The 20,720-nt window shown below is 40.4% G+C and overlaps 1 long non-coding RNA gene across 4 annotated transcripts in view; it reads left to right on the top strand.

Annotated features, from left to right (window-relative positions):
* LOC127118098 (uncharacterized) overlaps positions 1-19,246 on the top strand; it is a 28,212-nt gene extending 8,966 nt beyond the window's left edge. Inside the window, exons 2-4 of one of the 4 annotated variants that reach the window (XR_007802102.1) lie at positions 18,456-18,566; positions 18,847-19,031; positions 19,108-19,246. This is a non-coding gene — a long non-coding RNA (uncharacterized LOC127118098). Of the gene's footprint in view, positions 1-18,455; positions 18,583-18,846; positions 19,032-19,107 lie in introns of all 4 variants that reach the window. The other 3 variants (XR_007802104.1, XR_007802101.1, XR_007802103.1) reach the window with 3 other exon arrangements.
* Positions 19,247-20,720: the final 1,474 nt, after the last annotated feature.

Below are 20,720 nucleotides of genomic sequence, written 5' to 3'. Positions count from 1 at the left end.
TTTGACTTTTGCAAAATCTTTTCATTAACAATCATTGTAATCGAACTTAACTCCTACTTTGATCATACTTTGTGAATACTCTAATCGGTTAATTCAACCCACTCAATTGTTTCTGTGGCTCTTGTCCACTTCTTGATAAGTTTTCATGCATTAGCCATAGATCTGAATTATCTTAGTGGTTGATGTGAATCTCCCCGCATCCTTAGTGAGTTGATCATAAGTCTTCCATACTTATTATAGGGTTAACCGCTCACTAGTATGTTGAAGCCATCCTCACATGGTGGATTGTTGGTTTAGGTTGAGTGTTCTCCCTTTGATAACGAAAGACCTTAGAGCTTTTGTTTAAAATCAATCCACTCATCTTTTTGGAAATCTTTTAGCCGAACTACGAGGTTTTGATCCTTCACTGGTACGTAGGCAATGGATTCTTCCATCCAAACACAAAAATAATAAAATTTGTACATTCTTTTCTCACCTCTTCCCTCATGTTTGCATAATAAATATTTTCATAAACAATACTTTTTGCAACAAGTTGTGAAAAGGGTTCCCTAGGAGTACCTAGGATGTTGTGGGTGCCTAACACCTTCCCACAACATAATTACCCCCTTACCCAGATCTCTGTACCCTTTTTATTAGTTTTCTTTGTAAAACTTCTTAGGCTTTTGTTCGCTTTCTAGCCATTCCTTTGGATAAATAGAAGTGCGGTGGCGACTCTATCTTTGTATGCTTTGCTTTTGATTTAGTCAATAAATCTAAAAGTAATGAATACACCGCTACTGAAAAGTGGCGACTCTGCTGGGGAAAATGAAGATCTTCCTAGTGGGTTTGCCAACTTTTCACACTTGTTGTGATATATTTGTTTATGACATATTTTTGTGCAAATTTGGGATTACTGTATTGTTTGTAATGATTGATTTGCTTGATATATCAATTGCTTGCATGCTTTGGTGATCTTTGTGAGATGAGTTCTATACCCTAACTCGAGTGCACTTATGATAGGAGAATGGCATAGTCTCGTCGACTTGTGTGGAGTTATTCCTTAGCAAGTTGACTTGCGAGCCCATTCACTTGGTGGAGGTCATGTTGGATTAATAATGTCACACGAGTTATTTGTGGTTAGACATTATTCTTTCAATGTGTACCATAGAAGCCAAGAACCTTAGTTTACCAAACCCATCTTGGCCTATTTTAGGACGTAGTGCGGAGGTCGTTCAAATGTCAGATTTGATGCGATTGTTACGTGATACTACACTCATAAGAGTCTCTCTTGAGAATATTTTTGGAATACGAGTATTCGTTCCTCCGATAATATTCGAAAGATGGGATGATGACTATGGAAACCTCTTGTGGAACATGTTCGGCAGGTTTAAACCATAGTACACTCCCTTCGGGTGGTTCTTAACCGAGACTCCATGCTCGTGACTCACAACAAACCCGTGATTCATGGTTGATCTGTTCAACTATCGTTAATATCAATGGAACTTGGGTGTTGATAAGGTGTAAACCATAATCCACCAAAATGGATGATTGATATTAAGGATGGTTGAGCCAGTTCATATATCGTTAATATCAATGGAACTTGGGTGTTGATAAGGTGAAAACCATAATCCACCAAAATGGATGATTGATATTAGGGATAATATGAACCATCCCATGACCTTTGCTTAGTGTGCTTTGATTGATCCTTGAGTGTGATTGTTGCATTCATGCATCCGTTTGCATCCATATCATCAGAGAAAAAGAAAATTTTCAAGGAACTTAAGGGGTTTATTTGCAAAATTTTCAGATATGGAAAGACAAAAAAGGCATACAAAGAAGTACAACTTCAGACAACCCGATCTGAAAGAGTTAAGGAATCTGACATCCTATGTGCTACATCCCTTGGGTTTCAAAGCTCGCTTTGGGAAGCTTCTTCCGCTTCTGACTACTCAGGTGGATGAAGGATTGATGGGTACTCTGGTGCAGTTTTATGATCCTCTATATCGCTGCTTCACTTTTCTAGACTTTTAGCTTTTGCCTACCCTTGAGGAGTATGCTCATCTTGTGGGTATTCCTACTATGGATCAGATGCCGTTCAGTGGCTTGGAGAGTATTCCTACTTCTCAAGAGATAGCTGACATGTTGCACATAGATGAATCCTTGGTTCGTGCTCATATGACTACCAAAGGTGGAATTCAAGGTCTCCCTTCTGAGTTCCTCATCGCTCAAGCTACTGTTTTTGGGAAGGCCATGAGTGAGGATGCCTTTGAAGCCATATTTGTACTTCTCATCTATGGATTGGTATTATTCCCCAAAATCAACAAATTTGTGGATGTGAACGCCATTAGGATCTACTTTGCTCTTAATCCCGTTCCGAATCTGTTGGGTGATGCCTATGTCTCTTTGCATATGAGGAATGCAAAGGGTGGTGGCGCTATTGTGTGCTATTTGCCTCTGTTGTACAAGTGGTTTATTTCGCACTTGCCTCAGACGGTTGCCTTCAAGGAGAACAAAGGATGTCTACGGTGGTCTACGATACTTATGTCTCTCACTAATGATGATATCTCTTGGTATGATCGTGCATATGATGGAGTGCAGGTTATCGACTCTTGTGGTGAATTCTCCAATGTGCCTCTTCTTGGTACATGTGGTGGGATTAGCTACAACCCTGTGCTAGCACGTCGTCAGCTTGGGTTCCCCCTAAAGGATAAACCTAATAACATTTTGTTAGAAGGTGTGTTCTTTCAGGAGGGTAAAGATCCCCAAGGCTTGAAGAGAAGAATGGTTCGCGCTTGGCGCAAGATTCACAAGAAGGGTAGAAACGAGTTGGGTCCGAAGAATTGCATTGCTTTGGAGCCGTATACAGCTTGGGTAAGGAAGAGAGCATCTGAGTATCTCATGCCTTATGATTATCCGAGACCTACACCTTTGATTGTGGCTGGGCCTTCAACCCTCCCTAATTAAGGAGTAGAGAAGTTGAGAGACGAAGACCTTTCACGTGCCTGGATCCGTGAAAGAGAAGAGTTGCTTCGGCAAATCAAGGAGAAGGACGCTCTGATTGAGTTCCTCGAGCATTAAGTCATTGATGATCCAAATGATGCATGGACTTCTCTACTTCCTCAGTCTTCCAAGTTCTGGAAAAGGAGGTATGATCGACTCGCCAAAGAGAAAGCAGATATGGAAGCAGCATATGAGAGGGAAGTGAAGAAGCTTCGAGCATCTTATCGTCCTATACCTTGAGTATCAGATTGTCTGTTTATAGGGATCCATAGGATAATTATTTTCCTTTTCTCTTGTAATATGTTTGACAATGTTGTACTTCTTTTCTCAAATATATTTGATGAGATGTTTTCCATATGCGATAAAATGTTTAATATTTCAAAGTTTGCAAATAAAACCCTAGAGTTCCTTTGAAATAAAAACAAATCATATGCACAAACATTACATGCATCATATGCATAAGCAGGTTTTGTTCCGGTCTCTTGTCCTCTGATCTGACTGTGTGCTATTCATTTATTTTGAAGACAAGCTGACTCACCGGTACTTCACCAGAGCCAACTCTTCCAGATTGATGGATCACCTTGAGCAAGAGAACCGTGAACTCAAAGAGGAAGTCGCCAGACTGAGTGCTTTGATGGAATCTTTCCTGGCAGCTCAGAATCAGTCTTCCCCGACGCCTGCAACTCCTCCCCAGAGGATAGTTATCTCCGAGGTTGTCTCCTCTACTGTTCCAGCTGCCAGTGCACACTTCGTGCCAACAGCCATGCCGTCCGGGTTTCCGTGGGGGATGCCTCCCAACTTTATGCCCGAGCTTCCCGCTCCGACGTTTGCTTCTGTGCCGGCATCTAGCCCGGTCCTTGCTGTTCCTCCTCCTGTCGTGCATACCATTCCTAGGGTAGACGACACCATCTATCATTCTGAGTCGTCCGAGGGCCCAGATGTCAATGAGAAGATGGATGCGATGAATGACCAATTTCTTGAACTCCGCAAGGAATTAAAGAATCTTCGAGGAAAGGACCTCTTTGGGAAATCTGCCGCCGAGCTTTGTTTAGTTCCCAATGTTAAAATACCTGTCAAATTCAAGGTCCCAGACTTTGAGAAGTACAAGGGGAACACTTGCCCGCTCAGCCACATGGTCATGTATGCCAGGAAAATGTCTACTCAAACGGATAATGATCAGCTGCTCATTCATTATTTTCAGGACAGTCTGTCCGGTGCCGCACTGTGTTGGTACATGAGTCTGGACAGTGCGAACATCCGTTCCTTCAACGATCTTGGCGAAGCCTTCGTCAAGTAGTACAAATACAACATGGATATGGCTCCCGATCGGGATCAGCTCAGAGCCATGTCCCAGAAGGACAAAGAGACATTTAAAGAGTACGCCCAGAGGTGGCGAGAGCTGGCAGCTCAGATTACTCCTCCGCTAGAAGAGAAGGAAATGACCAAGATCTTTCTGAAGACCTTGAGTTCATTCTATTACGAGCGGATGATTGCTAGCGCTCCTTCTGATTTCACTGAGATGGTGAACATGGGGATGCGACTAGAGGAAGGAGTCCGTGAAGGTCGGTTATCCAAAGACGAAGGCTCTTCTACTAAACGTTATGGGGCGTTTACCAAGAAGAAAGATGGAGAGGCACATGCTGTGCAATCCCATGTGAAGACCAGAAGACCCTATGCCAAGAGGAAGACCGCGCGTCCAGCCGGTAACCAGCACCAGGTGGCTCATATAACACCTGTTTTCAGAGATAATTCTCAATATCAGCAACACAACAATCAGCAATCAACTCAGCAATATCAACAACAACATCGTCCTCAACAGCAGGCCTACCAGCCTCGCAATAGTAATCAAGCTAGTACGAGTTATGAAAGGAAGAAGATCACTTTAGATCCGATTCCTATGTCATATGCAGAGCTGTATCCCTCTTTGATATAGCGGAAATTGATTACTCCAAGAGACCCACCGGCTATACCTGCTAACCCTCAATGGTGGTACAAGCCTGATCAACATTGTGTGTATCATTCGGGTGCTCCCGGCCACAATGTGGACAACTGCTTTCCGCTGAAGACTAAGGTTCAAGACCTTATGAGGTGCGGAATTCTGTGCTTTGGGGACGTCGGTCCTAATGTTAAAAATAACCCATTGCCCGAGCATGGGAAGTCTGTTAACATGGTCCAGGGTTGCCCTGGCAAATACAAGGTCAAATATGTCAGCCATATTCGACAATCGCTTGTTGAGTTGCATTGTTTGCTGTGTGAATACAGTCATCTGGAGCACGATCATGATAAGTGCAGAATCTGTTCTGTCAACAGATTGGGTTGTCGCCTAGTGCGCAGAGATCTTCAGGAATTGCTGGACGAAGGAACAATTGAGATTCTTCAGAACCGGAATGTTGACGAAGATGAGCCAGAAGTCAACGTTATTTCTCCAGTGTTTCGAGTACCTGAACCTGTTATCATTAAATGTGATGGTAGCAAGAAGAAGGTTTCTCCTGCCCTGATTATCAAGCCTGCCGGCCCCGTGCCGTATTCGTCTGATAAGGTAATTCCTTTCCGCTATAATGTTGTTGCTGTTGAAGGTGGGAAAGAAGTGCCGTTGCCTTCTCCATCTGTTGTGAATATAGCTGATGTGAGCGGATTGACCCGTAGTGGTCGTGTGTTTTCAGCGCCGAAGCCTCAGGCTATGACTGATGTTGCTGAGCGTCCGGTTGGGAATGCAGTGAATGCTCCGAACCCGACACCTGTTGTTAAATCCTCCTCTGTACAAAAGACTCCTACTTCTTCTGTTGGCCCGAGTGGCATTCTGAATGAAGACTGTGATGAGATGCTGAAGCTCATCAAGAAGAGTGAGTACAATATTGTAGATCAGCTTCTACAAACGTCGTCCAAGATCTCCGTGTTATCGTTGCTTCTGAATTCAAAACCCCATAGGGAGGCTCTGTAGAAAGTTTTGGACCTGGCTTATGTTGATCATGATGTCACGATTGAACAGTTTGACAACATTGTTGCAAACATTACTGCTTGTAACACTTTGAGTTTCTGTGACGCTGATCTCCCTGAGGAGGGAAGAGACCACAACATGGCTTTACACATATCCTTGAATTGCAAGAACGACGCTATGTCCAACGTGCTGGTGGACACTGGGTCATCTCTGAATGTATTGCCGAAATCCACTCTCTCGAGATTGTCATATCAAGGGCCTCCCATAAGGCAGAGTGGAGTTGTTGTGAAAGCTTTTGATGGGTCGCGTAAGACCGTGATTGGGGAAGTTGATCTCCCTATCAAAATTGGACCAAGTGATTTCCAGATTACCTTCCAGGTTATGGATATTCACCCATCATATAGTTGTCTCCTAGGCAGACCATGGATTCACGAGGCTGGTGCCGTGACATCCACCCTACACCAGAAGCTGAAATTTGTTAAGAACAAGAAACTGGTTGTGGAAGGGGGAGAAAAGGCTCTCCTGGTTAGCCACTTGTCTTCCTTCTCATACATAGATGCTGAGGATGAAGTTGGAACTCCTTTCCAAGCTTTATCTATAGCTGAGCCTGTTGAGAAGAGAACTCCTTCATTTGCTTCCTATCGAGATGCGAAATTGGCCATTGAATGTGGTGCAATTGCTGGCTTAGGAAAAATGATTGAGCTTGAAGACAACAAGTCCCGGGCTAGCATTGGCTATTCTTCTGGGGTCTTCAATGAGAAAGGGTTGTTCAAGAGTGAAGGTTTCATCCACAATGGTCAGGACGAAGATGATGCTGCTATTCTGGAAGAAGATGCAGAGGATTCAGACAACTTTGTCATCCCTGGAGGGATCTGCCACAATTGGGTCGCTCTGGATGTTCCTACAGTTATCCATAAATCAAAGTAATAATCACTTTGTTTAAAAACCCTTCTCCCATGCCAAAAGGAGAAGTGATGACATTGTTGGCAAACATAAATACAATGATGTTTTCATTCAATAAATTCATATTAAATGTTTGTTTTTCCATTTGTTTTCCCTTTTCACTTTTTGCATGAAATTGGTGATCACAAAAAACCCTAAAAACAAGAATAAAATCTATCTTTTCATCTGCATAATGATTGTCTTGTTTGTTTTCTAAAAAGCTTTTTATATCCAAAATCATTATGAAGGTTGATTCTTAAACCCATTGAACATAATGATCCAACGCCATATCCCAATTTTGAATTCCCTGTATTCGAGGCAGAGGAAGATGATGTTGAAGGGATTCCTGATGAGATTTCTCGTACACTTGAGCAATGAAAAGCAGATCATTCAGCTGCATCTTAAGAACCCAACAAACAGTCAAACTGGGGCATTACAAATGTAATAAAAAAAAGAGAGGGTGAAAAATAAAATCAAAATAAAAAAAAAGAAATAATAAAAGAAAAATGGTACCCTCAAACCCCAAGTTGACTGATTGCTGAATGGATTCAGAGTCGTTACGACTAGCTGAATTTGATCGAAGAGAAGCGATTGACTGCCATGTGTCATGGTCAGTTATATCAGCAAAGGATGAAGAAAGCCTTTGATAAGAAGGTCAAGCCTCCAGTGTTCCGAGAAGGTGACCTTGTGCTCAAGAAAGTCTTGTCTTTCGCGCCCGATTCCAGGGGCATGTGGACTCCAAACTATGAAGGTCCATATGTTGTCAAGAGAGCCTTTTTAGGCGGTGCTTTGATTCTTACAACAATGGATGGGGAGGATTTCACTCGTCCTGTGAATTCAGATGCAGTCAAGAAATACTTTGCCTAAAAATAAAAACAGAATAGCTCGCTAAGTTGAAAACCCAAAAGGGCAGCTTAGGCAAAAATGAGCGTCTCGGTGGATTGAAAACCCGAAAGGGCGATCCAGGCAAAAATTAGAGACATAAAAAAAACAAAAAAAACAAGTATTCGCATCCCGCTAGATTGAGTACCTCACCCTGGGGCAATCTAGGCAAAAATTAGGGATTTGGCAAGTAACTGCATCCTGACAAGACTGTGTTCTACATCTGTCATCTGCCAGAGATTCTTGATTCGTCGTCAACTGAAGCTTCGAATACATCGAATTCGGAATTGGTGGAGAAATGGTCATTATGTTCAATGTAGCCCTTTTCCATTATATATCACCAATTTCAAACTTGTACAGATCTATGGAGTCTTGCCATTTGCAGGCTACCATTCCATCAAATAAATTTGAGCTTTTATCCAATTATTTGCACTCTTATTTGTTTCTATTCAACAAATGTTTTGCATGTTTTAATTGATAAAACGTCATTGTTTAAAAACTAAATTTTTCATAAAAAAACTGTTTTTAAACAAAGCGAATAATCACAATGACAGAAGGATACTCAAGAGATTCTCGGTGCTCTCCCAAGGGTAGCATGATTTCCAACAGGGTAAGACATTTGTTCATATCCTTGGCATTGACTGTATCTTCTTCCTAGCCCTATTGTGGTGTATCCCAGTAGAGTGCTATTTTGAACCTCCTAGTGGTTTCTCCCCAGTGAGGTCGTCGAGTGGAATGCTTGGTTGAAGATTGTTCATCTTCATTACTCCGGCAGCATATTATTCTTCTTCCGAGCCCTATTGTGGTTTATTTCCCAGTAGAGTGCCGTTTGAACACTTTTGGTGGTTTATCCTCAGTAGAGTGCTATTTGCTGAACCCTGTTATGGGCCATTCCCAAGTAGAGTGCTCGTTGAAGATTTTAACCTTCATCTCTCTGGCAGAGCAGGATTCTTTTTTCCTCAACAGGTGTGATTTTCCCTGGAAGATTCAGTGTTTGGTGGTTGATCCCCAGATTTCCTCGGAAGAATCCCTAGCGGAGTTGTTGGCATGATGAGCCTTATCTATGCCGAGTTATCCCCATCAGAGATATGGTTGTTCCTGGATCTCTGATCCCTACCAGGGTTGGTATGGTGAACCTCTGTGTCTCTCCAAAGCAAAGATTTTCTCTCCTCAGCAGGCTTGGTACTTGGTGTGATCACCAGTTTCCTCTTGTGTTCCTCAGTGAAGTCGTCAGTAGAATTGCTTTGGTGGCAGTTTTTGTCCGTGTAGTGCAGTTCTCCTTCAGCTGGATTGGTTGTACACTCTCCCCGTAGAGTTGGGATATTCCTGGTTTCTTTAGCAACGTTGCTCTTATGGTAGTTTCTACCTGTGCATTGGACGTTTCGTCCCCAACCAGATTGACTGAGGATTTATCTCGCTTATTTCCCCAGTAAGATCGCCAGTATAATTGCTTTGGTGGCAGTTTTTGCCCGTGTGATGCATTTCTCCTCAGCCAAATTGACTGATTGATTCATCCCTAGAGATCTTGTGTTTGCCTTATATCTCTGATCCGGGATAGATATGTTCTCCTTGGATGTTTCCTTAGCTGGGTTGGTTGTTCTTCCTCCCCTGCAGAGATTTTGATATCTCCTTTCTCCAGCAGATTCTCTTGCTCTCTGGTGATTTTGGCCTTCCTTTTTGAGGGTGTAGTACCGGGCGGTTGATTCCTGGACCTATGTGTGTTAGACATGTGTGTTTTGTCAGCATTCATCATACATAAATCATGCATTACGCATAATCATAACTTTCAGATATTTATGTTGCATTTTTGCCATATATCTTTTGATTGTTGTCTCCTGCTAATTGGTGATTTAGATCTCTCTAGTAGATCTCCCCAAGCAGATGGGTGTGTCTGATCTCTCCATATAGAGTCAGCCCCTTAAGCAGTAAGTGTTTACCTTTTCCTTTTGCATCTCCCCACTGAGCTATATCCTCATGGATGATGGTTGTTTCCGTTTCCCCCCCATCATATATTGGAATGGGTTTCCCTAGTGAGTTATTTCCTCATTAGGATGAGTCTTGATTCAGTTTGCCTTTTTGGTTCTACCCTAAATTGGCTCCTTTGTGACTGTCTTTTGTGCTTCCCTGTGGTATAAATGAATAAATTTCCCAGTAACCGGCAATAGTTCATCTTATTCCCCATCAGAGTTTGTTGGCTTCTACCCAGTAACCGGTAGTTGTAAGTCCTATCTTTATGGTTTTCTACCCAGTAACCGGTAGTTATAAATCCTACTTTCATCCCCTAGTAGAAGTAACCTTTGTGGTTCATCCTGTTTGATGGCGGATTTTGTGGCCTCTATCCAGTAACCGGTAGTTGTAAGTCCTATCTTTATGGTTTTCTACCCAATAACCGGTAGTCGTAAATCCTAATTTCATCCCCTAGCAGAGGTAACCTTTATGATTTATCCTGTTTGATGGCGGATTTTGTGGCTTTCTACCCAGTAACCGGTAGTTATAAGTCCTATCTTTGTGGTTTTCTACCCAGTAACCGATAGTTGTAAAATCCGGTATACCTTTTCCCCTCTTTGCGGAGTCTGTGGTTATGTACCCAGTGAGTGGTATTTGTAAACCTTTTGTTCCTCAGCAAGAATTGGTGGTTTTCTACCCAGTAATCGGTAGTTGTAAATCCTATCTTTCGGTTGTTCCCAATCAAAGTTTATGGTCTTCTACCCAGTATCTGGTAGTTGTAAATCCTACTCTTTTGCCCTCAACTGAGTCCGTTGGTCTTCTACCCGGTATCCGGTAGTTGTAAACCCTATCTCTCTCCTGTGCAGAGTTAACCTTTATTGTTCATCCTTGGTGATGACGGTTACTCTTCCGTGGTTTTCTACCCCGTATTCGGTAGATGTAATCCCCTCTCTCTTGACGGTTATCATTACCCAGTATTCGGTCTTGATATACCCTCCCTCTGTTGGATATTTGCTCTGAGTAAGCAATTTTATCCCCAGCGTGGTCTTCTTTCATTTACCATTGGTTGGTAATGTTTGTTGCCCCTTTGATTGGTCATCATTATATACCTAATCAGGTATCCCGATGTCCTCTCTTTTCAGTCGATTTATCCTCTAACCCAGTAATCGGTTGTGGATAATCGTTCCATGCGAGTATATTATCTACGTTCTGACGGTAATATATAATATATCTCATACACTCTTCTGTCGAAACCTTTTGGTCTTTCCCAGTCGAGTAAGATTCGTATTTCCTGTTTTGGAATCGAATGTTCTTTTCCGTGGTTTTCTACCCCGTATTCGGTAGATATAATCCCCTCGTTGCGGTTATCTTCATCCAGTATTCGATGTTGATGTTCCCCCCTTTTGTTTGGATAATTGTCGTGTGCTTGCAATTTATCCCCTGTGAGTCATCTCTCATTTATCCTTTGTTGGTAATGATTGTTTCTCCTTTTGGTCGGTCACCTATTATATACCCAGTAACCGGTATCCCTGGTGTTCCCTCCTTTTTCGGTCGTTTTATCCGCCTAACCCAGTAACCGGTTGTGGATAATCTTCCATGTGAGTTTATTATCTATGTTCTGACGGTAATAGATAATATATCTCATGCACTCTTTGGTTGAAGCCTTTGGTTGTTTCCCCAACTGAGTAAGATTCGTATTTTCCTTTGTGAAATCGAATATCCATCCAGTAAATTGAGTTCGCTTTGTCAGCCCTCCTTTTCGGATGATGAGTGTTTTGGAAGTGAAATCCAATTCACGTTTTGGTTGGTCACCTATTATATACCCAGTAACCGGTATCCCTGGTGCTCCCTCCTTTTTCGATCTTTTTATCCGCTTAACCTAGTAACCAGTTGTGGATAATCGTCCATGCGAGTTTATTATCTACGTTCTGACGGTAATAGATAATATATCTCATGCACTCTTCGCTCGAAGCCTTCTGTCCTTCCCTAGTTGAGTAAGATTTGTATTCCTTGTGGAATAAAATGTCCATCCTTTAACAAGATTTGCTTTTTTAGCTCTCTTCAGGATGATGAGTGTTTTGGAAGTAAAAACCAATTCACGCCTTGGTCGGTCACCTATTATATACCCAGTAACCGGTATCCCTTGTGTTCCTTCCTCTTCTGCTCCCTATTATGACCTTGGTCCCCCGTGGAGTCAGATTTTCCTGAGTTGAAATATACCTTTTTCAGGTCTTCCTCAGATGTTTTGGTTGATTGATATCTCTCACCTGTATACCGGTCTTAGATATTCATTCTTCCGGAGCTTGTTGTTCTTTCACCCAGTAACCGGTGTTCAGATCACATGTCTCTTCGAGTTTGTTACCCAGTAACCGGTAACGTCTCACTCTTTTTGCTTCCCCAGGAGTCTTTTCTAGACAACCCCGATGGAGTATCCCTTGTGTTTTGTTGCTGCTGTGTTGGCGTTTTCCCCAATACATGCATTTTCCCTGGCAGGGACGTGTTGTTCAGACCTTTCCCCAGTCCGAGTCCGGATTTTTATCCGAAGTTTTCCTCAGTTTGAGTCTTTCCATTGGATTTCTTCCCTTTTTTTAATTTTTTCCCAGTTTCAAGTCGTGACCTGCTCACGCATTCTTCCTTTTTTCCCCAAGAGAGTCTCTAGTTTTGAGTCGTGACCTGTTCACACTTTCTCTCTTATCTCTATGTGAGTCCAGTTAGAGTCTCTATTCCTGGTGAGTGTATTACTCCGAGGGATTGTTTGTTCTCCTGATTTCTTTTCTTCTTTGTGGATATCTCCCACAGAGTTGTCTGTTTTACATACATACATTTGCATTATGAGGTCTCTTAGGGACCAAAATTTGTCTCTTTGTTATTATTTAAGCCCATTCTACCGCGTCGAGATGAAGATTTTAACCTTCACTTCTCCGGCTAGAATGACCTTAAATAGGGGCATCTGTAAGACCCAATTTTTGACCCTAAGATCCCTCATGGCATCATAGCATCTCATTGCATAAGCTCAAGGATCATTGAGTATCTTAGCTTCCTTTACTTGTGGGTGGGATCTTTCCTTAGAGTGGTTCTTGATCACCAAGCATGTTTGCATTGTATATCATTGCTTTTCTCATTTGTTTATTAACCAAGAAGTACAAAAATATGTCATCTAACCTTTTGTTTTGTAGCTTAAGCAAGCACAGGTCAAGGCATCAGGTGAATCCATGGTACAAGAGATGAGGCATTCTCCTTGAGATGAGGATCATTTGATCATTTTATAGAGCTTATAAGAGCTATGGTTCCATTTTGAGACCAATTATACAAGTGGCAAAGGCCCAAGTTCATCAGAACATATTTCAGGTCATCTGAGGACAATGCAGTCAACTGAAAAGTCAACTGTGGGTTTTAAACTGGGAAATTGAATTTCTTCATCCCATTCATGTTCCAACAAAGCTTATTCATCATGTCAAACATATATATTGAAGAATTTGAAGTCAAATCAAAAGTTTTCCAAAATGGAAAGTGACCTATAATTTCAAGTTTCCAAAAATGGCAAGTTTTTAGATCAAATTCAACTTGACTTTCCAACATTAAATAAGCTTCAAATGAATTTTTGTCCAACATGAAAGTTGAAGATCTTTCTCTCCCGTTTCCAAAAAGTCCAAGATCATGAGCATCTGATGAATGGTTGAGAAGATATGGCGAAATGATTGCAATATGCGCATGGAACTTCAAAATGCCATAACTTTTGATTCAAAGCTCCAATTTGAGTGTCTCTTTTTGCATTATGCTCCTTATGATTCATATTTTCCAAATCCATCATTGCATTGCATGAAATTTCATCACATGACCATTGGCTCATTCATGAACATTTTAGAGGGAAAATACCAAATTCAAATATGGTGCATCTTATGAACTTATTTGCAATCCAATTATGTGCATGAGATGGTTTTAAGTGAAAATACACCTCCACATGATACTGTTCACGTTCAAATTTGCCATGCACCACACAATTTTCCATTTTTGGTCATGCACCTTATTCTTACTAATTACAATTAGCCATTGCCTAATTAATTTTTCAGGGTGATTAACATGTCATATAAAGCCTTAATCATAATAGAATTGTGGAGAACAACACATTCTAGATCTAGATTTGAGTTTTCCCTCCAAATTTTCTCTCATCTCAAACTTCAAAATTCTCCATATAACATAGCAATTTTCTTGCATATTCTGGTTTGTTGAGTGTTGTTGATGAAGATTCAAGCATTTATTTGAAGAATTCGAGCCAAGATCAAGCACATCAAGCTCATGAAGATGAACATGGAGCTTGAAGATTAAGCTAGATCCAAGCCTTTCCAAGCATTGATTCGTGCATCAGACTTCATAACAAGGTTGATAGAGCAAATTTGAACAATTGCCAGGCCTTGAATCCACAGTTTCCATTGACTGGTCTTCAAGAAGGTTTGAATTCGAGACTCTTAATTCTCCATTCTATTTCCATGATTGTGTGGAGTTTTCACTGCTGAGCATGCTGATGTAAACAGAATTTGAAATGGTGAAGAATTGTATGAGATATCTTGAATTAAAGTTTGAATGTCAAATATGTTTCTATTCGATTCTCTTAAATCATGGAGCTTTAGGCCAAATTAATGTTAGATCCGTGTTGTGCTTGACGAGAGCTTTCCAATGATGTATGCCATGTGTATTTCTATAAAAAAAAAATTGGACGTACACTTTAGCGCCACCGTCTCCATGAAGAAGACGGTGGAAACCACCGCTCCCTCCGTCGCGCCTAGGGTTTCTGGTTCATGCTTTTCATTTTACTGTACATGCGCCCATAGCCGTTGTATCCTGTGTTCGATTCCATACGTGAGCATTTCTTTTTTTTCATTTTAATTCCTCATTGCCAAAACGACCGTGTTTTGATGTTAGGCGTGCTGGTAACCTCCCTGTACAGGGTTCGAGTCTGGCTGGATGTTGTTCCCATTTCCAAGTCATATTTCATTTTACTTCATGATGCATATTATTTCATATTTGTTCATGTTAATTCAAAAAAAAACATAAAAAATAGCATGCTAATCCAAATATTTCCAATTTTTTTCCTACATGTTCCTTGAAGTGTCTATTATTTTATGATGTGGTTTTCTGATTTTTATCATTTCTGGATTTTTAATTGTGTTGAATTATTTGAACATGTATGCAAATGTACCATGCTTCATTCAAATTGATGTGAAATACTCATACATTGGCCAATTGCTTTGAAATTTGGTATGCTGATTCCTAACATGTTACATAATGTGTGAGATCTTATTTGGCATTTTCAGCACATTCCTTCTCTGTTTTAGACACATGGATGCATCGTGTGACAATGTGTGTCACACCTTTTGATGTCATACTTGTTCATTTTCATTGCCATGTCAAATGAGCTCCTCTGATTATAATTTTTGGCATGATGATTGTGTTTAACATGTTGTGTGCACATAAAATATTTCATGTTTGTTTGATTCATTTCTGTTTTAATGTGGAATTTTTATTCTTGATGTCCAATTGTGTGCTTTGTAATTGCCTTTGCCTTATCATGGTTAATTGATGACTTTGCTTAATGTTTTTGACTTGGTCCTTTTTAGGACATGTTCTTACTTGAATAAATGAGCTTCATGTTGAATATTGATTGCTGTTTTGACTTTTTGCCTTACCTTTGACCCTAGTCTTTGCACTAGTGGTTTGTACTCACATTTTGAGCTTTGCATTTCAGGTTCAAGGAATTAATTCTAAATGGATGATGTGATCTCCTTGCTTGAGATGAAATTTTGATTTGTTTAACTAATGTTGATTGTGTTGTAGGTCTTTTGGTGGTGGACTCATTTGAATGAGTGCCTTTTATGACTTGCATGTTGTGTATATGGGAAACCACTGTTGTTTGTCTGTTGATTGTTTGTCTGAATGTGAATACTGATTGTTTAGCTTTTCACACAGGTACATTAGTCGCTTTAGCTCATTACTTGAGCTCTGTTTGCTTGTGGTTGGCATACCACTTAGGTAACTTCTTGTCTCCATGTAGTCTGGAAGCCCTGTCGTTTCTTTTGGCAGGCATTTGGCTGAAGTCCTCCTTAGGAGGCAATGTTTGTGCTTGTTTATATTTGTGCCTTGTACTTCAAGTCCTCCTAAGTGAAGAGGCAATTGGCAGATAGAAGGGATTAGTAATCAATCCCCTGCTAATCGTTTGAGTCGTTCATTATGCTCGCACTACGTGCTGAGACTCTTGAACCTAACCCAAGATCATTGTATGTAGAGTCAGTCATGTGGAATAGAGTTCCTCATTCTGGAGTCCCACACCTTCTTTGATTCAAGCTCACCCAGGCCAAGGTTAAGAGCTATGAGGTCTAATCCTCATTTCCCATTTCATCCGCTCACCCTGACGGTCAATGTCAGAGGTTAAGAGCCTTAACACCCATAACAGTATTGGCTTGTTTGTCAAGGTTGATATGACCCCTTGACTAAAGCCCAACTTTGATTGAGCCTCTTGCTTGTGTATAGAGTGTGCTAATTGATTGATGTGACTGCGTACTTTTGCATATTGCTTTTGCATATTTGTTTTGCACTTGTTATTTGCTTTGTTGGAGGAGTCAGATGTAAGACCATTGATTGACTATCTGTTTCCTGTTCATTTTGGGGAGCTGGATATAAGACCTTTGATTGGCACTCCATATCCTTTTTTATTTGTTTTGTGGAGTTGGACGTAAGACCATTGATTGGCACTCCATTTCTTGTTTTATTTCTTCTGTGAGTCAGATGTAAGACCATTGATTTGCTATCTGTTTCCTGTTCCTTTTGGGGAGCTGGATATAAGACCATTGATTGGCACTCCATATCCTATTTTATTTGTTTTGTGGAGCTGGATATAAGACCATTGATTGGCACTCGATTTCCTTTTTTTTTTCTTCTGTGAGTCAGATGTAAGACCATTGATTGGCTATCTGTTTCCAGTTTCTTTTGTGGAGTTAGATGTAAGACCATTGACTAGCTATCTATTTCCCACGTTGCTTTGTGGAGTTGGACGTAAGACCATTTATTGGCACTCCGTTTCCCGTTCCGTTTTCGGAGTTGGATGTAAGACCATTTATTGGCAATCCATTTCCAGCTTTTGTTCTTTCATGAGCTTGATTGTTTGTTTATGCTTTTTGTTGCCTGATTCCAAAGGAACTTACTTGGATCATTCCTATGATCTTGATAAAGGAATTCCTGTTTGTGGCTTTGTCCCTTATCCATGATCTTTGTTTAACTTTGAACCCTTTTCATTTTTAAACCAAAAAACCAAAATTGTGCAAACTTCTGATTCTCTTTTTCAAATTAGAAACCTAGGCCATATGCCTTTGACTTTTGCAAAATCTTTTCATTAACAATCATTGTAATCGAACTTAATTCCTACTTTGATCATACTTTGTGAATACTCTAATCGGTTAATTCAACCCACTCAATTGTTTCTGTGGCTCTTGTCTACTTCTTGATAAGTTTTCATGCATTAGCCATAGATTTGAATTATCTTAGTGGTTGATGTGAATCTCACCGCATCCTTAGTGAGTTGATCATAAGTCTTCCATACTTATTATAGGGTTAACCCCTCACTAGTATGTTGAAGCCATCCTCACATGGTGGATTGTTGGTTTAGGTTGAGTGTTCTCCCTTTGATAATGAAAGACCTTAGAGCTTTTGTTTAAAATCAATCCACTCATCTTTTTGGAAATCTTTTAGCCGAACTACGAGGTTTTGATCCTTCAATGGTACGTAGGCAATGGATTCTTCCATCCAAACACAAAAATAATGAAATTTGTACATTCTTTTCTCACCTCTTCCCTCATGTTTTCACAATAAATATTTTCATAAACTATTCTTTTTGTAACAAGTTGTGAAAAGGGTTCCCTAGGAGTACCTAGGATGTTGTGGGTGCCTAACACCTTCCCACAACATAATTACCCCCTTACCCAGATCTCTGTACCCTTTTTATTAGTTTTCTTTGTAAAACTTCTTAGGCTTTTGTTCGCTTTCTAGCCACTCCTTTGGATAAATAGAAGTGCGGTGGAGACTCTATCTTTGTATGATTTGCTTTTGATTTAGTCAATAAATCTAAAGGTAATGAATACACCGCTACACTTCTGTTCTTCCTTTTTCTACTACTTCTGTTCTTCCTTCTGTCCGGTCGCTTTTCTTGACGGAAATAGACCAACGGGTTAAACTCGCCTTGTACAGATTTCTGATGTGAACTCTGCCAAGGTTCTTTTAATAATGAGTTTTCTTGGTAGGGTTGTGAGGAAAAATCCGCAGAGTGACGATAGGATCCCCTTTCAATGATTGGGACCGACTTATTTATAGAGAGACTGACTAGGTTTTTGCACCAGGTCCGGATTGTGTGCTGGCAGGGTGCATAAAATCAATTCCGTTGGGTGAGATCCTCCTGAGATTGTGTGGGGACCGATTTGTTTGGGGGTAGAATCATGGAAATTATGGAGAATTTGTCTGTAGTGAAATCCTTTAACAATGCATGGTCTTTTGTTTGAGTTTCTCGTTGAGTTATTACTGCTGTAAGACATGTAAATGTTGTGGTAGAAATTCAATTTTTATCGTTGTAAAATTTAACTTTAACTGAGGCATGACTTTAATCTTTGATTCAAAACACTTCTTCCTGGTATTCCTCTGGTTTTTTAGATGATGTGAGGACTTAAAAGAACTGTTTGATTTAGACTATGGTGATTCTAATAATTTCCATGTTTTCTGTTTGTAGCTGCACAAGATGGTAAGCGGATCATGGAGGCCCATGATAAATACATGAGGAAAATCCCAGCCTTGTAAGGATATGCCCTGCCAGTATGTATCAACTCTGTTTTCCTTTAAGGTAGCATGGATACCAGGTAGACTCTTTGGATTTGTAGCTTTTGAACATAGTGCTTCCTCTTACGTCCTTGTTCTAATAGTTTCAATTAGATTCTTTCTCGGGTTGTCTATGTGGTTCTGTTCCCTGTTACCCTGTCATGGACCTTGAGTTTTGAATGTAACTTGGATAGTATGTTTCTTCTTGTAATGTTATTGATTCTCATGGCTGCTTTGAGTTTCAATCTTGGTATTTTTTCATGGTCTGTCATGTGTTGTTTCTTGATCAAAATAATGATTTGCAGGTTGTACTGTAGGTTGATAGATGCATACTATAATTCGGTTTGTGAACATATGTTGGAAATGCTTTGTTTCTTAGTTCACGTCTTCATGGTGTGGGATTGTAAGTTATGGATAATATGAGTTTGCTTATGACGGTGCATTTGGCAGCATGTTTCTCACGGCTTTTCCTATGCCTTTGTTCCGAAATGTATTATGCTCTTCTTTGTCTCACTACATCTGTTATTGGCTTGATGTTGTATTAATGCGAGCTCTACATTTTGCAGGTTACAGTCTTGGTTGTCTTGCTGATATGATGCAGTAGTGGTTTGTGCAGTTTCTAGATCGAGTATTTGGTCAAGGTTGGCTGGTTTGGTAACGGGTTTCTTTTTGTCATGGTTCAGCATCTGTCATGGTTTTGTAACAGGTTCTAGTGTCATGGTTTTGTAACAGGTTCTAGTGTAACAGGTTCTAGTGTAACATTATGTTATTTGAACTGATCCCATCTTTAATTGATGACTCGTAATGCAATGGTCTTGCCGCTGTAACTTATTCTTGGCACCTCAAAAAGCTGTTAGAATCTCTGCTACCGTCCAAATGCTTATCCTGTTTATCGATATCAGCATTATGGAACTGAGTCATCTGTCTTGGAGTTGTTAACCATCATGCCATCAAAGGACAATCATGTTGCAAAGGTCTGCAACATGGCCTGCTGTGGGAGGAATACTCTGAGTTGCATCCGCAACCGGCTTTTGGGTGTTACGACATGTTGTTGCTGTTTTTTCATTCTGCAGTTTATGGCATTTGTTTTCAAATTGTATTGCTTAGTATATTTTTCATGTAAAGTTGTTATCTTAAGTAGGTAAAATGAATAACGGTTTGGGTTGCTTGTTTGTAATTGAAATCCTATCCTACTTAAAACAAACAGTTTGGATTTGAGCCCTTGTAAAACCTACCTATGTTATGAAAAATGATTGACATTTGGGTTTGAACAACTTATGAAGTAATCATGAAAGGTGCTTGGTTTGTGGCTTTGTTAGGCATAGTGGTTGTTTATGGCATGATACTATGAACTTCACATGGCTTGATGAAGCCAAATTTGGTGAAAAGCTTTTGAACGGTTTAGGTCCCCTTTGGGTGGGCCATGAAGGCGTACAGTAATCAATCCATGCTACTAGTGACTAAATTTGAATTTGAAGAACAATGTACATAATTTGTATAAAAAAGCAAAAATAAATAAATAAATAAAATGGAAATGTGGTGAGTTATTCTAAATGGAGAAGAAATGCAAATATGGTTAATGATAAGATGAAATGAAAATGCTTGGACAAAATTGGGGTATGACAAGTTCAAGATTGCAAATCATAATTCTTCTCCTTATAGACCCAAGATGAATGGGGCTGTTGAAGCTCCTAATAAGAATATCAAGAAGATTATCCAGAAGATGGTTGTTACGTATAAAGATTGGCATGAGATGCTGCCATTTACTCTACATGGATATCGTACATCTGTCCGCACTTCAACAGGGGCAACCCCTTTCTCTCTTGTTTATGGCATGGAGGCCGTACTCCCAGTAGAGGTGGAGATCCCATCAATGAGAGTCTTGATGGAGGTTAAGTTGACCGATGCTGAATGGGTTCAGAGTCGTTATGACCAGCTGAACTTGATTGAAGAAAAGAGATTGACTGCCATGTGCCATGGTCAGTTGTATCAGCAGAGAATGAAGAAAGATTTTGATAAGAAGGTCAAGCCTAGTGTGTTCCGAGAAGGCAACCTCGTGCTCAAGAAAGTCTTGTCTTTCGCGCCCGATTCCAGGGGCAAGTGGACTCCAAACTATGAAGGTCCATATGTTGTTAAGAGAGCCTTTTCAGGCGGTGCTTTGATACTTACAACTATCGAT

Source organism: Lathyrus oleraceus, chromosome 2 (assembly GCF_024323335.1).
Source record: "Lathyrus oleraceus cultivar Zhongwan6 chromosome 2, CAAS_Psat_ZW6_1.0, whole genome shotgun sequence".
NCBI classification, from domain to species: Eukaryota; Viridiplantae; Streptophyta; class Magnoliopsida; order Fabales; family Fabaceae; genus Lathyrus; species Lathyrus oleraceus.
Note: the sequence above shows the minus strand (reverse complement) of the source record. Positions and strands in the feature narration are given on the sequence as shown.